The sequence below is a fragment of the Pinus tabuliformis genome, chromosome 4_2, assembly GCF_031772625.1.
Source record: "Pinus tabuliformis cultivar Carrire ecotype Pingquan chromosome 4_2, CPIR1, whole genome shotgun sequence".
NCBI classification, from domain to species: Eukaryota; Viridiplantae; Streptophyta; class Pinopsida; order Pinales; family Pinaceae; genus Pinus; species Pinus tabuliformis.
This window is the reverse complement of record NC_142304.1, coordinates 152,162,432-152,168,784: the sequence shown is the minus strand read 5'-3', so window position 1 is coordinate 152,168,784 and position 6,353 is coordinate 152,162,432.

Here is a 6,353-nt window from a genome sequence, read left to right as displayed (position 1 = left end):
ATTGATAGTAACTTCATTGAATCTCTTCTATCATTTAAAGGAAGTCATGAGGCTTTGTTGTTTAGTTATTGCATTGAGAATTGTAGTGTATTTTAACCTTTAATTAGGCATCTACAAATGAAGAATTGTAACCACAAAAAGTAGTAGCTATCACAGGAGGATATACAAACAACCTACTAGAGTCTGAAGATACCTCTAAGAGTTGTATGAAGTAGAATAATGTTAAGTAATTTTCATTTTCTCACTAAATATTGTGCCTATATGGGATATTTTATTACATACTTCACCATTAATGCAAGTCATATATTAAATTGATATATTATTGTTAAAGTCTACACAAACTTCCAACAAGAAAACACGTAACTTTAACCCTTATGCACTTTATTTTCGATTGTCTATCTAATTATTAGTTATGTTGATAGGCATTTATATGGTGAGGTTCTTTGTGGTAACACTATTCAGATTTGTCATCCTCCACTCAATCTTGAACAGGTGTCTCACTTATAGCTAATTGTAAATAATGCGAACCTTAGGTGTCTCACTTATAGCTAATTGTCAATAACGTGAACCTTCGTTGTAGCTCGGAAGATTATTCAAGAAGGTTTCCTCTAGATCGATATCTCCTTCATCTAGCTCCTTAGAATGAGTATGATCCTTATCAACCAAAGGAAAAAAGCAGTGGTTTCCAAGCTCAACATGATACCATCTATGCTTCTAATTCTCAAGGAATTACTAGAACCGAGGTCCTGTTTCCAAGTAAGTTACTAATGACCTTGATGAGGCTTTGTATATCTGGTTCCCAGGAAATTTTAGGCTTGACAGTTGCCTGCCTACAAGGTGACAAGACAAAGAACTACTACGGAAGCATGCATCAGTGCAGGAGCAAATGGAATTGCAAAGGCTCTTGCATTTTTCGACCGTGGAGACACCCCCTTCAGGCTCGACTCCAGCATTTTTTTTACTGTGGAGACACCTACTTTAGCTTCAGCTCCTACTTTTTTTTACCATGGATACGCCCACTTCTGATCCACACGGTCATTCATATGCCACAATTATCCTTCAAAGTATAAACAACGAAAATACCACCATTTCCACATCTTCAGAGGAGGTTTGCTCCAAGACCAACATTGCCACATCTGCAAATGGTTTTTTTTACCTCATTATTCATTCAATTATTGTCGCTCAGTATAGATTTGATCAAGTAATCTATTCCCAGGGCTTCGAATATCATTCCAATTTATTCCCAGGGGCCTCTGTTGATTTCCATTCCTTTTTTCATCAATAGGGGTTGTACTTCTTATCCTTTAGCCTTTTGTAAGGCCTTCAGCGCACTTACCTGGTGAAAATATTATTGGGTGTTGTTGTTTTGGCTAAGTCGTACATAATTCAATCAAATTTATCTCTTTTGTGTGGATATTCTTGACAGGATAGCTAAATCCAAGCCCATTTAGTTGAAGTTCCTCATTGTTTTTAGGTTATCTTGATAACGATAGTTAACATTTCTCTATAATTTTAGCGCCATAGCCTTTTACAATGGCTTCTTTAACCAGTATAACAATGCAGAGAATAATAACACACAAAATAGATTTCAATAGCCATACCAATAGGGCCTTGTATTATGTACAAGGGCTCTTAAATTCTTCTATGGACGTCTTAAAACCAAGCAGGCCAAAGATGCAAGCAGGAAATGCCAATTGGGTATAAGGGGTCCATCTTTGAATTGTAAGAGAAATTGGAAACAAGATCATTAGCAAATGACCTAGATGTTATTCCTATAAAAGGAAATGATATTGCAGACCAGCAAGAAGGTGTTGGGTTCATGTCTTATGAAAGGGAGAAGTTTCCCACAGGCCAGGCGGGAAGATTCAACACAGAGGGAGGTTTTTCATTAGAAATTGTTGGTGCCCAGATGTATACTGGCTCAGATTCTCCAATTTCTCCACCGAAAAAAAGGAGATGAAGCATATTGATAGGGCTATCAATTTCGTCGTTGTATTTTCTATTGGATCCTTTGTTGTCACCAATATGCTCATCATAGACCATGATTACTAGCATGTGAGTCTGATTCTCCCCGACCCCCTTTTATTTAAATTTTGAAAAGTGTATCACTGGATTGCATTTTAAATTCGTCTAAGTATTTTTCTTGGAGTTAATTTTATGATTGGAAATTATGAAGTTCTACATCATCTCAAATTCTTCTTTGGATGTATTAAAATCAAGTAGGCCAAAGCACATAGGCAGGAAATTTCAATTGGGTATAAGGCGTCTGGCTTTGAATTGTAAGAGAAATTGGGAAACAAGATCATTAGCATATGACCTAGATGTTAATCCTGTAAAAGGAAATGATACCGTAGACCAGCAAGAAGGTGTTGGGTTCATGTCTCGAGAAATGGAGAAGCTACTCACATGGTAGATGGAAGTATTTAACGTAGAGGGAGGGTTTTCATTTGAAACTATTAGTGCCCAGATGCATACTGGCTCAGCTTCTCCAGTTTCTTCGGAGGGAAAAAAAGGAGATGAATCATATTGACAGGGATATCAATGTCGCCATTGTATTTTTTGTTGGATCCTTTGTTGTCACCAATATGCTCACCATAGACCATGATTACTAGCATGTGAGTTTGATTCTCCCCAACCCCCTTTTCTTTAAATTTTGAAAATTGTATCATTGAATTGAATTTTAAATTTGTTTGATTATTTTTCTTAGAGATAATTTTATGATTGGAAATTATGAAGTTCCACATCATCTTAATATATGCAGACTAGATTGACTTATTGGGATTTAATTTGACACTTCGTAATTATTTCTGTGAATGACTTTCAACTTTGTTTTTCCGGTTGATTTAATTTTCTTGTAAGTAGTTTTTTTTTTCTCTTTATCTTTCTATAATTTTGAATTTATTTCCCTCTATTAATCAGAGGGTTTTACTTAGCGCAGGGCATTGCTTGTATTTGGTGTAGTTAGTATTATCTTTTTTTTTTAGGTTCAGTTTAATTTATTACGATACCCTTTGTCCTCTAATGTATTTTTTTCTTCTAATTTTGAGCTAACACCAATTTCTTATTATTTTGAGCTCTTTAGTTACATCACTTTTATTTATGACCATTTGTGAGTCGTACTACTTTATGATAACTTGTTTGAAGTATGTTCTACATTTTCAAGATTACTACTCTTAGGCTTAAAGAGTGTGACTGTCAGAGGATCTAGTTATCATTGTCTGTTGAATTAGTTTTAAAACTTTGTTAAATTTCTTTAATTGGAATGCAATTTGTTTCTATTTTTTCAAGTATAACGGAGTTATAATATTGTCCATAAAATACATGGGCTAGAGTGGCTGAAGAGAGTCACCTTTTGTTGAAATTCTCTAGACATTTAGATAACATCAAGAGCCTGTGAATCTTCCGAACTCATGGAACTTTAAAGTAGTCAACAATTTCTTGTTATCAAGACCTTTAGATAACAAGCAAAGCCTATGAATCTTCTTAGCCTATGAACTCTCAAGTAGTCAACAATTGCTTGACATGACTGTTGTATTATCGTTAATATTATAGTGTTGAATCCTTTTTTTATTGCTTAAAAAAACATGTTTTAATGGTAATGCAATGTTATTGTGATATTAACAAGATCTATTCATTATGTATATACCCCCACTTTGAAATATTTTTCTTGTTTATTATGAGTTTGATCTTCGAAGTATAATCGAGTTCTAATATTGGCCATTGAAAAAGTTGGGGTAGAGGTGCTGAAGAGTGTTCTCTTGAGGTAAACATCCAAATCAGAAGGATTTAAATAAGTATTTGCTTATTTTTGGGGTAACCTTGATCCTTTCTCTAGTTTCCATTTTGTATTGAATTATGTTTAAAATTTGGTCAAATTTCTTTAATTGGAATGAAATTTGTTTATGTTTTGTGAAGTATAACTGAGTTCTAATATTGTCTATAAAAAACATGGGCTAGAGTGACTACATAGAGTCAGATATACTAAGAGTGTTGCAGTCTTTTATATAACATCTAGACTCTAGAGTCTGTGATTATATCCCAAAACCATGAGTCTTTTTCTTTTTTTTGAGGAACTTTGATTCTCTTTTACCATTTTTGTGTTGAGTTAATTTTAAAATTTGGAGGGACATGTATTTCAACTACAAATGAACTACTTTAATTGGAACACAATTTTGCCTCTGATTAAGAATATAAATTGATCTCTAGGATTTGAAATACATTTGTGTTTGTGTTTACATGGAATTTAGGGAAGTCTTTGAGATCAAAATGTTAAATTTCAAAAGAAGCTCATGCAACGTAGATGCTTTGTTTCAGTTTCTTTATTGGATTTTAGAAAGGAGAGTCACATTCTAGTGGTAATTGCATCCATAACACGCTTTTTATTGCTTTTTCCAAAAATCCATAATGATTTGTTTAGTTTGTGAAGGATTCTTCCATAAATGAGGACAAGATTTTTCTGATTACCAATAGTGGCCGAGGATTTAACGATTTATTTGCACTAGCCCCAATTTTCTTCAATATTTTTTTCATTGTGGAGGCCTAGTGCCCCCTTCTTTGGAGATCTTAGCGCTATTGGTATGCCCAGGTATGAGAAAGCTTTCCAATTCTAAACTAGATTAAATGTTGAGGTGTGCGCTATTGGACTAAGAGTTTTGGTAGGGATGTTCCATCCATAGATTTTACATTTTTCCTTGGTCAAGCTCGCATGGATGCTACTTGGTCCCATTTCGAAATGTTTTTGAACCTCTATGCTACGCCCTGGAAGGCTCCTGCATGCACAGTGCACCCTCTAGGAATTTGGCATAATTTACATGTTTGGTTTTGTGAACAATTTTTATCCTAAATGCCCCTTTAGGCCCTGATTTTGACAAAGCTCAGCCTATTGCCTCCACGATGGGAATGCATAATGCAGGGGAAGGGGGCAGCCTTCTTAAGCCCTCTCGACTCTTTTGGAAAACTAGGTTGAGCTCCCATGTACTAGAGGAGCGATCCAAGGGAATTTAATGCAAGCTCTAATCCAGTTGTTTCAAAGAGGAAAAGGAACCAAATTTGAACCACACCTCAAGAAGTGGTGAATTGACCATTCTTTTTTATATACTGAATCAACTTTGAATGATATTCTAAACAAGGCTCTGTCGAAGAAAACATTTCCATGTTCTTAAAAAAACTTGGAACATTTTTTGTAACCTATTCGTTGTTACCTTGGTGAAAATTTTGTAGAATATAACTGACAAAAAGTTAGGGTGAAATCTATCAAATATTATCAGGTTATTTTCTTTGGGTGTCAGACCAAAAAGGATCAATTGATCCACACTCCATCCTTTAGAATCTGACTGTATCCTTTAGTGTCCCATACATATTTTTATGTGGTATAAAACCATCTAGACCAACGTTTAAATCGGTCTTGTTCTCCAAAGGTACTCACCAAGATTTACTGTTGAGTGATTTCCCTGTACATTTGGTTGTATTTCATTGTATTCGTTATGGTAATATTTGGTCAAGAGCACCCAGTGATTCCCCCAACATAGAGATCTTTACAATGATAATTCTTCTGCATTATGGAGTTGAGAAAAGTATCCCTCTGAATTCCTTTTGTGAGGGTGACTGAGGGAATTGTATTTTTTGAATTCTGTGGGGATTCACCATTTTTTGCAAGGGTATGATGTTTCTCACTTTCTTTAAGCAACAAAAATTGGAATTTTAGCCTCCAGTTCATCTCCTAATTGTGTTATTCTCGGGTCACATTTTGCTTCTATTTCTTTTTTAATATTTTTGTGGGATGCCTCTTCCTCTTCTATGGTGGATTGATGTGCCTTGAGCTGACCTTCCAATCAACCCCTTTTTTTTAGTATCTAGATGTTTTTTTCAAAAAACATATATATATATATATATATATATATATATATATATATATATATATATATATATATATATATATATATATAATTTATTCCAAATAGAGTGAAGTTGAAGACATTGTTGAATTGAAAAAGATATGTCCATTTGTAAGATGTCGTTAAGATTGTAAGAAGTTTGATTAAGCCTGAAAGTGTTGTAGAATAATTTTTATCTACTCATAACGGGCTCTCATCCTCAAATCCTTTTCATGAAATTTAAACTAAAATCGACAAGAATCTACATCTAATGAGTTTGCTTAAAATTTATTTTCAACATCATTATCTTCACCAGAAAGGTGAACCTCCTACTACGATGTGACATAGATCCTTTTCATGAAATTTAAATCTGAAACTTGGTGACTAAAATCCACAGAAATCTACATCTAATGAGTTTTTCTAGATCCTTTTCATGAAATTAAAATCTGAAACTTGGAGACTAAGGGTCTTGACAAGGAC